General features: G+C 40.5%; 1 long non-coding RNA gene across 1 annotated transcript; it reads left to right on the top strand.

Annotated features, from left to right (window-relative positions):
- Window positions 1-1,492: 1,492 nt before the first annotated feature.
- LOC307170630 lies at window positions 1,493-3,547 on the top strand. The gene is made up of 3 exons (XR_013823416.1): window positions 1,493-1,535; window positions 2,544-2,769; window positions 3,492-3,547. It is a non-coding gene; the product is annotated as an uncharacterized lncRNA (long non-coding RNA).
- Window positions 3,548-10,469: the final 6,922 nt, after the last annotated feature.

Genomic DNA, 10,469 nt, shown 5'->3' on the forward strand with positions numbered 1-10,469 from the left:
GAAAATCGCGCTGATTAAATCTAACGATCGCTTATCATCACGTCAAACCGTGCAAATTATACTTTGTTCTCAAATTGTTAATGTTAACAACATCAGCATTGATTGACTACATTTAATGCCCTTCTGATATTTATCCTTGTTTTTGCATGGGCCCGGTTGCAGTCTCTTTTTTTCTCTTTCGCATTTTACAACGGGTGAATCTAGTTGTCACTGGTGATTGTCGTTTGAACCTTTCTGGATCCGCGATCAAATTAATAAGTTTAATTATATCAAGTGCTGTGAGAAAAGGCTATAAATCTCCAACACCAACATCCTCACACGCAATATAGCCTATACTAGCCGAGACTCTTTATGTGTACAGATGTGACGTAATGACGCAAAGACATGCTCGAATTTCCCGCGGAAATCCACCAGTACCACTGGAATTAAAAAACATTATTACAAGCTTACCGTTTAGAATCGAGAAGGCAAGCAGATAGTTTTGAACACTGGCTGGTTATGTACTTGCTCAAAAAATTATTTTGGATCATTTTTAACCCAAAAAAGTTACGGACTGCAGCTTTAAAATGATAATAAAAAAGATCAAATGAATGACAGTTTAATAAAATAGGTTTAATAATAATTAAAGGCTACTTTATATAAACATTATACTTTGTAATATACTTATATTTCATCCAATAATGTTTTGAATATTTTACTCATATTTGTGTGTGCTTTGTGTTTTTAGATTAGTTAAAGGAGAACTCCGGTCAATTTTAACATTGAGCTCATTTTTTTTGTACATTTGGAGTGCTGTCAATACAGAGAACAACGACAAAAATCGGTGTTGCCTACACCGTGTTATCCTCTTTTTAAAATTTGCACCCTGTTGACTTCAATGGGGCAAGTATTAAACCTGCTTTTAGCCTCTTAACATCCTTGATGTGTCATTACAAGTGCCCAGCCCTCTGAGTGATTCCTTCAGAGTGAACACGGGTGAATCTGACTGCAGTAGATGTGAAAGATATGAATAAAAATTAAGTTAATTCGGCCAGCGCACATACCTGTATTTATTTCCTGTTTTAGGTCGAAGTCCATAGTAATCGATTGTCGAGTTCACGCGCGTGATCATAGGTAACTAAGCAACAGTGGAGAACTCGACAATCGATTACTGTGGACTTCGACCGAAAACAGGAAGTAAATACAGGTATGTGCGCTGGCCGAATTAACTTAATTTTTATTCATTTCTTTCACATCTACTGCAGTCAGATTCACCGTGTTCACTCTGAAGGAATCACTCACATGGCTGGGCACTTGTAATGACACATCAAGGATGTTAAGAGGCTAAAAGCAGGTTTAAAACTTGCCCCATTGAAGTCAACAGGGTGCAAATTTTAAAAAGAGGATAACACGGTGTAGGCAACACCGATTTTTGTCGTTGTTCTCTGTATTGTCAGCACTCCAAATGTACAAAAAAATGAGCTCAATGTTAAAATTGACCGGAGTTCTCCGTTAACTCAGCAACATGCCAACAACACCATACTCTGGAATCAATTGTGAGTCAAATCGTCTGTGTTGGAAAGGTTTTTGTTAGGGCCTGTGGGGTTGCACACAACAAAATCAAGTCACTTATCATTCCATTTCAGTTAGGAAGCTGTCTATGTAGGCAGCAGACAGAAAGGCAGCTCACTAGTTTATGAGTTCAGAGAACTCCCAGCACAATCATAACATTTCTCTTAAAACACTTCTGATTTGCACCAGGGGACCATAAGAGCACTGCGCGTCCAGCTGTCCCCGACTAATATTTCTCTAGGCTTTTGTTTAGGCTTGGTTGTCTTGTGTAGCCCACTGCATTTAATGTGCTGCATTGTTTTTGAGTTACTGGTCATTAAAAATTTAGAAACGACATATCAAAACTCTTAATCGAATCTAAAACCCCTCCCTCAGCAGCGACGGGCTCCTATCTGGACCAATTAGAGGCAGGCGAGGCTGACAGTAATGGGTGCTATCTGCAGGTCCCCCGGGGGCGGATGGAGGGAGATAGATAGCAGGAGGGCAGGTACTGTGTACAGTACCCCCCCGCAGCAGTACCTCCCTCCTTCCACCCCATCCCAGGAGAGCTAATGCTCCCTAATGCACAAGACGGACGGAGATAATACCTCCCGATTACAAACGCATCCCTCTCTAATCCAATCAACTGTCAGCGCACACACAAACACACACACATACACGCGTCCTTCTCCGCTGTCCCTTATACCTGACTCAGAATAGAGAAGGACTGAGAAAGAGAGAAACGGTGAGTGGCAGAAAAAGGAATAGCGGGGAAACGAGAGGGATAGTGACAGGAATGAGGAAAAATCATTGACACCTGGGATGAATAGTAGCATTAAAAAAAAAATGGGCGGCTTTTGTGGCGATTATGACATCGTTTTGAGCGCTATGATGTCATTAAAGAATTATGAGGGGAAACCAACTGAAGCGCTTCAACAATGCTCAGTCAGGCAAACAGTTTCCACTCTTATTTCAGAACAAAACCCCATTCATTTCTGTCTGTCCCCACTCAGCCACAAAACCCCCTGCACTCTCGCTCCCTATGATCCAATCAGCAAAGAGATCAATGCGGCAGAGGGCACAGAGGTCAAAGGTAATGCCACTCACCCTGTGGCATTCTGAGGTCAGATCTCAATGCCTCGTTTTATGCAGTGGGCAGGCCCACATTGAATCTGTATCCAGAGAAATCGCAGCTGATGGAATTTAGAACGCTGACTATTCCCAGAGTTCCCCTTGAGGGTTTGTTTATTAAATATTTGGGATCATTTGATAATGCTTTCAGTTGCTCTCTGCTCTGTTTAAAGAGATTCACTGTAACTCCACTATGGCTCTTAAATGCATATTCAAATTTGGTACATCATGATGAATTACAAGATCAATGACAAAACTAATTATGTGTGGCATCATGGATACGATAAATGGACCATATTTGAATATGCACTACCGTTCAAAAGATCCAAAAAATTAATGATTATGAAAAATGTATAATACAAAAGATTTATTTTTTCAAATAAACTGTTCTTTTGAACTTTCTATTCATCAAAGAATCCTGAAAAGAAATTATCAGTTACCATGAATATATTAAGAAGCACAACTGTTTTCAGCATTGATAATAATAAATATTTCTTGATCATCAAATCAGCATATTAGAATGATTTCTGAAGGAACACTAAAGACTGGAGTAATGATGCTGAAAATTCAGAAAATTCTAATAAATGACATTTAATATATATTAAAATCAGAAGAAAGTTCATTTTAAATTGTAATAATATTTCACAATACATTTTTGAACGGCAGTGTATGCAAATGTGAATGATCTTTGAAAGCAGTGCCAGAGGAATAATTCTGCAGAGAGAATTAAAAAGAGCAGAGAGAACATTCTGCTTTTCTGTGTTTCAATCCATTCTCCAGATTTTCCCTAACATCCTCATGGTATTTTTTTTTTTTTTTTACATCCGCAGATTCTGCCTAGGCCTGCCAAGGGTAAAACTCTCAAATAAAAACCACAAAAATCCATGGTACTTTACTCTTGTTGTGATGTTTCTTTTCCTTGAGCACTTTGCCTATCCACTTACACCGTACATAACCCTATATTTATCTCTGGGATTTTTTTCAAATAATACAGCGCTCCTGCAGAGCAGTGCCATGGGTATTTTCAGGAAACCCTGGCTGTAGAAAAGAATTCGATCTGACTCAGCTTAAAAAAAACAGCTTTCAATTATGACATTCACAAGATTGCACACCTGTCCTTGGAAAAAGCTGATGGAACGTCTCTCTAGCTCTTTCTGTTTTTCCCCTCACCATCTTTCTACCTTCGGTCTCTTTCACAAAAAGGTGATGGACTGCCCAGTGACATCGTTCCTTTTTTTTGCTTTTCTCTCTCTCTCTCTCTCTCTCTGGTGTGATGGAGTGTGGAAGAGTAGTATGATTTATCACCAGCTGAAGGCTGAGGATGGCGTCACTCTAAGAAGAGAGAGAGAGAGTGTGTGTGTGTGTGTGTGTGTGTGTGTGCGTGTGTGTGTGTGTGTGTGTGTGTGTGACTCCGTCAGGTCCATCTGTACAGTGAGTTAGTATACGGACAGTTTCAATGTGTGTGTAAAACCAGGCGCGCAAAACAGCTTATCATCTGAGAACAATTCTCAGATGGCGCAGCCCCTGCTGACTGAGGTTAAATCCATTTTACCCCCCACACACATATGTGCTAACATTAGTCAGACTCACACACACATGCTGCTAGTGCACCCATGTTCCATATATCAGAATTTTACACTCGCTAGATCAAGCCAACACATCCAAACCCACACAACTCCCCCTTTTTTTGTTCACACACACACACACATTGGTGATTTGTAGCTGTTACGAGCACGTGTGGGCCCATTGCCTCAGCGAGATGTCATGCTGTGGTGTCACACCGCACAGATAATGGCGAGGTCAAAGGTCGAGTGTGAGCGAGAGGGTGTTGGGGGGGGGGGGGCACTCAGGCACTTTGGCAAATTGGCTAATGTCCCGAGGGAGAGGGGCGGGGCAGGGGAGGGTGACACGGAGACATGACATCATAGAATCCCCCTGAGAGGAGGCGGGAGGAGAAGGTGAGGAAAGAGACATGCCACCTGGAATGGCCAGCGAACTGCTTACTGTGCACTATACACTACCTAGTATTTTTGTGATGTATGCTAAGGTGAGCATCACTATTGCTCATATGTAGGGTTCAAAATCGTAAGTTCAATCGGTTAGAAAAATAATAGTGTCCGTCCACTTTTTCAGTGGCCTTGGTTCTGGATGTATCTTTCCCCATTTATTTTTCACATAATGATTTTTAAAAGTCTTTGTTTAAAGGGTAACTAAACCCCTGGTGAGAGCCTGACTCCACCCACTGGCAATATTTGAAAAATGCTAGAAAAGTGGGCAGACCCCAGCGGAGATAGAGGGGACGAACCGTGAGCGGGAGGGGGCGTGCACCTGAGACCTGCTGTCAGACTCTCTAAAATGGAGAGTGACTCACAGGGTCGCAAGACGACGTAAAGTACATGCATCTGATGAGTTTTATCGAGTTGATGTCAATAGCGCGCGCTCTCTATAGGCATTTTCATATTTTGCCGCTATGTGAAAAAATCCAGCAAAATGCGCTGCCGCGTTTGTCGACCCCAGAGGATTAACTTTAGCCTAACCATAAATTGTGATTAAAATATATATGATCACTCACATCAAGACGCCGCTGCAGTGGTGGAGTCCATGCAGGAGGAGCAGCGTTTGGCACTGCGTCGCTTTTCAGCGCGAGCTGTGTGGAGAAGCCCATTTTCACCTCTATTGCGTTGGAAAAGCATTTCCGCGTAAAATGCAGGTTTCACACTCACGGTCTTCCAGGCCAAGTGCATGCAAACACTGGCGCCTAATTTCCAAGTCTGCAGGAAAGCTATGCAGTCCAGCAGTGCTGTTGCCACTAGCAACACTACACCTACCACTGTACTAAAATACAGATAAATCTATGCTAGCTCATCCAAGGGCGTGGTGAGCTCGTACCAAGGGAGGGCGTGGTGAGCTGGAACCTGCTTACGTCACGCAGTACCGCTTGCGTCACGCAGTACCGCAACATCCAATAGGAAAATTCAACTGCAGTAGCCACCGTTCAACCTGAAGAGGGCAGCACTCAGACGTTTTTACACCATATATTGTAGAATTAAAACACTTTATACCCAAATGTCAAAAAAGTTACTCGAATCAATGAACAGCACTAATAAAGCCCCATTCTTACAGATCATTAACTAAAAAAAGTTGGTTTAGGGTTTAGTTATAAGCCATGAACCAAAACAACCAGCAATGAGGCAAATCACAACAGTACAAACTTTGATTTGAAGCATTAAAGCATTTGAAAATTAGTAAACTGCAATCCCATGGAGCATTGCAACAAAATTTGCTAGAACAGCTCGGTCCTGCAGATTTGCCTTTCACAACATTATAAGGATCAGGCCCTTCCTATCAGAGCATGCTTCACAACTCCTTGTCCAAGTGCTTGTTCTATCCAGACTGGACTATTGTAATGTTCTCCTGGCAGGTCTTCCAGCTTGCACTGTCAAACCTCTGCAAATGATCCAGGATGCGGCAGCGGGACTGGTCTTTAACGAGCCGAAGAGAGCACACGTCACTCCTCTCCTCACAAAATTGCACTGGTTGCCAGTTGCCGCTTGCATCAAATTCAAGTCACTGACTTTTGCCTATAGAACAACCACTGGCTCTGCTCCCTTTTACCTAAACTCATTACTTCAGACTTACGTGCCATCCAGAAACTTGCGCTCTGCAAGTGAACGCAGTCTTGTGGTGCCATCTCAAAGAGACACACAATCTCTTTCTCTGACCTTTTCCTGGTCTGTTCCCTGCTGGTGGAATGACCTGCCCAACTCAACCAGAGCTGCTGAGTCCGTAGCCATTTTCAAGAAACGGCTGAAAACGCATCTTTTTCGGCAACACTTGATCCATTAATACTTTCTATTCTATATCTATCATCTTTATAAAAAAAAATTAAAATGTAAAAAAATTAAAAAAGTGCACGTACTGCGTTAGATTAAACTGGGAAGGGTCATAGCACTTGCATATTGTTGTCCTATTGTTAGTTTAACTGCTTCTATTGTTCTCATTTGTAAGGCGTTTTTAGATAGAAGCATCTGCTAAATGAATAAATGTAAATGTAAACAATTTAAAAAACAAGAAAGAAATATAAAACGCTGGATTTAAAGATGTTGATTATATTATCTTATCTTATATGTGACCCTGGATCACAAATCCAGTCACAAGTAGCACAGCTTTATTTGTGACAATAGCCAACAATACATTGTATGGGTCAAAATTATCGATTTTTCTTTTATGCCAAAAATAATTAGGATATTAAGTAAAGATCATGTTCCATGAAGATATTTTATCAATTTCCTACGGTAAATATATAAAACATTTATTTTTGTGAGTGAATGCAGCACAATCGCCAACATAAATGGACAAATTTAAAGGCGATTTTCTCAATATTTCGATTTTTTTGCACCCTCAGTTTCCAGATTTTCAAATAGTTGTATCTTGGCCAAATATCCTATCCTAACAAACAATACATCAATGGAAAACCTAGTTATTCAGCTTTCAGATTATGTATAAATCTCATTTTCAAAAAATTTACCCATGTGACTGGTTTTGTGGTCCAGGGCACACACACATATACAACCCCAAATCAGAAAAAGTTGGGACACTGTACAAATTGTGAATAAAAAGAGAATGCAATGATGTGGAAGTTTCAAAATTCAATATTTTATTCAAAATACAACATAGATGACATCAAATGTTTAAACTGAGAAAATGTATCATTTTAAGGGAAAAATAAGTTGATTTTAAATTTCATGGCATCAACACATCTCAAAACAGTTGGGACAAGGCCATGTTTACCACTGTGTGGCATCCCCTCTTCTTTTTATAACAGTCTGCAAACGTCTGGGGACTGAGGAGACAAGTTGCTCAAGTTTAGGAATAGGAATGTTGTCCCATTCTTGTCTAATACAGGCTTCTAGTTGCTCAACTGTCTTAGGTCTTCTTTGTTGCATCTTCCTCTTTATGATGCACCAAATGTTTCTATGGGTGAAAGATCTGGACTGCAGGCTGGCCATTTCAGTACCCGGATCCTTCTTCTACGCAGCCATGATATTGTAATTGATGCAGTATGTGGTCTGGCATTGTCATGTTGGAAAATGCAAGGTCTTCCCTGAAAGAGACGACGTCTGGATGGGAGCATATGTTGTTCTAGAACTTGGATATACCTCTCAGCATTGATGGTGCCTTTCCAGATGTGTAAGCTGCCCATGCCACACGCACTCATGCAACCCCATACCATCAGAGATGCAGGCTTCTGAACTGAGCGCTGATAACAACTTGGGTTGTCCTTGTCCTCTTTAGTCCGGATGACATGGCGTCCCAGTTTTCCAAAAAGAACTTCAAATTTTAATTCGTCGGACCACAGAACAGTTTTCCACTTTGCCACAGTCCATTTTAAATGAGCCTTGGCCCAGAGAAAACGCCTGCGCTTCTGGATCCTGTTTAGATATGGCTTCTTTTTTGACCTATAGAGTTTTAGCTGGCAACGGCGAATGTCACGGTGGATTGTGTTCAACGACAATGTTTTCTGGAAGTATTCCTGAGCCCATGTTGTGATTTCCATTACAGTAGCATTCCTGTATGTGATGCAGTGCCGTCTAAGGGCCCGAAGATCACGGGCATCCAGTATGGTTTTCCGGCCTTGACCCTTACGCACAGAGATTGTTCCAGATTCTCTGAATCTTTGGATGATATTATGCACTGTAGATGATGATAACTTCAAACTCTTTGCAATTTTTCTCTGAGAAACTCCTTTCTGATATTGCTCCACTATTTTTCGCCACAGCATTGGGGGAATTGGTGATCCTCTGCCCATCTTGACTTCTGAGAGACACTGCCACTCTGAGAGGCTCTTTTTATACCCAATCATGTTGCCAATTGACCTAATAAGTTGCAAATTGGTCCTCCAGCTGTTCCTTATGTACATTTAACTTTTCCGGCCTCTTATTGCTACCTGTCCCAACTTTTTTGGAATGTGTAGCTCTCATGAAATCCAAAATGAGCCAATATTTGGCATGACATTTCAAAATGTCTCACTTTCAACATTTGATATGTTATCTATATTCTATTGTGAATAAAATATAAGTTTATGAGATTTGTAAATTATTCCATTCCTTTTTTACTCACAATTTGTACAGTGTCCCAACTTTTTCTGATTTGGGGTTGTACATACAGGTGCTGGTCATAAAATTAGAATATCATCAAAAAGTTGATTTATTTCAGTAATTCCGTTAAAAAAGTGAAACTTGTATATTATATAGACTCATTACATGCAAAGTGAGATATCTCAAGCCTTTATTTGTTATAATTTTGATTATTATGGCTTACAGCTTATGAAAACCACAAAATCAAAATCTCAGAAAATTAGAATATTACATGAAATCACACAGTAATTACACAGTGATACCATGGTCATTGAACCAGGTTTTGGTTCTTTTGGCAGTGTGGGCAGGTGCAAATCCTGCTGGAAAATGAAGGAAGCATGTCCTGGTAGACGGCTGCGTTGACTCTGGATTTAATAAAGCACAGTGGACCAAAGTCCTCTTTTCTGATGAGAGCAAATTTTGCATCTCATTTGGAAACCAAGGTTCCAGAGTCTGGAGGAAGAATGGAGAGGCACACAATCCAAGATGCTTGAAGTCCAGTGTGAAGTTTCCACAGTCTGTGTTGGTTTGGGGAGCCGTGTCATCAGCTGGTGTTGGTCCACTGTGCTGTCCACTCAACGCAGCCGTCTACCGGACATTTCCAGAGCACTTCATGCTTCCTTCAGCAGACAAGCTTTATGGAGATGCTTCCTTCATTTTCCAGCAGGATTTGCACCGGCCCACACTGCCAAAATAACCAAAACCTGCTTCAATGACCATGGGATTACTGTGTAATTACTGTGTGATTTCATGTAATATTCTAATTTTCTGAGATTTTGATTTTGTGGTTTTCATAAGCTGTAAGCCATAATCATCAAAATTATAACAAATAAAGGCTTGAGATATCTCACTTTCCATGTAATGAGTCTATATAATATACAAGTTTCACATTTTTAACGGAATTACTGAAATAAATCAACTTTTTGATGATATTCTAATTTTATGACCAGCACCTGTGTATATATATCTTTACAAACAATAACTAGAACGAATACATTTGACTTTTATTATTATGCATTGCATACAAATATTTAAGTAGTTTTAGAGCATAGGGAAACTAACTCTAGGTCATTCGCAGTGCTTCATGTGAGTGGATGAGCGCTAAAGTCTTCTTTTGGTGCAGTTTTCTTCTTTAATTCTCTGATTGGTGGAGATTTCTCTGCATAATCATGGGACATGTTTTTCACCACGAGTTCTGCTGTTAAACATGATTATTTAACAAATAAGTTTAAATAATGCAAGCTGATGGCTTCAACAAAAGCATATACCACCGATTAACAAGCTCGTAGCTCATAGTAAGCCTGTCTTTAAAGGTTTATAAGTTAACATTCAAAATCAATTCTCCTATGGAGAAAAGTAATGGGATAATTCCGGAACGGGACTGTTGCATTCTATAAAACGACTCTGCTCAGCAATCCACATGATTTGAGGTATAGTTCATGTCTGCAGCACAAAGTGCAGTGGTAGGGGTCAGATCGAACTCCATGTATAGTAGTAATAGTTATAAGTGCCTTAGCAAGTGCCACCAATAAAGATATCTTGCTTTAGTTAACTCCGTTTGTGTGTGTAATTCTGGGGCTCAGGTGGGTTCTGCCCTAATGAGCCAATTGAGGCCATCATGATGCATGCCCTGATTTCAGCCAGGAATACCAACACAATTTGGCCCAGAGG

Source organism: Squalius cephalus, assembly GCF_949319135.1.
Source record: "Squalius cephalus genome assembly, chromosome: 14".
Classification (NCBI taxonomy): Eukaryota; Metazoa; Chordata; class Actinopteri; order Cypriniformes; family Leuciscidae; genus Squalius; species Squalius cephalus.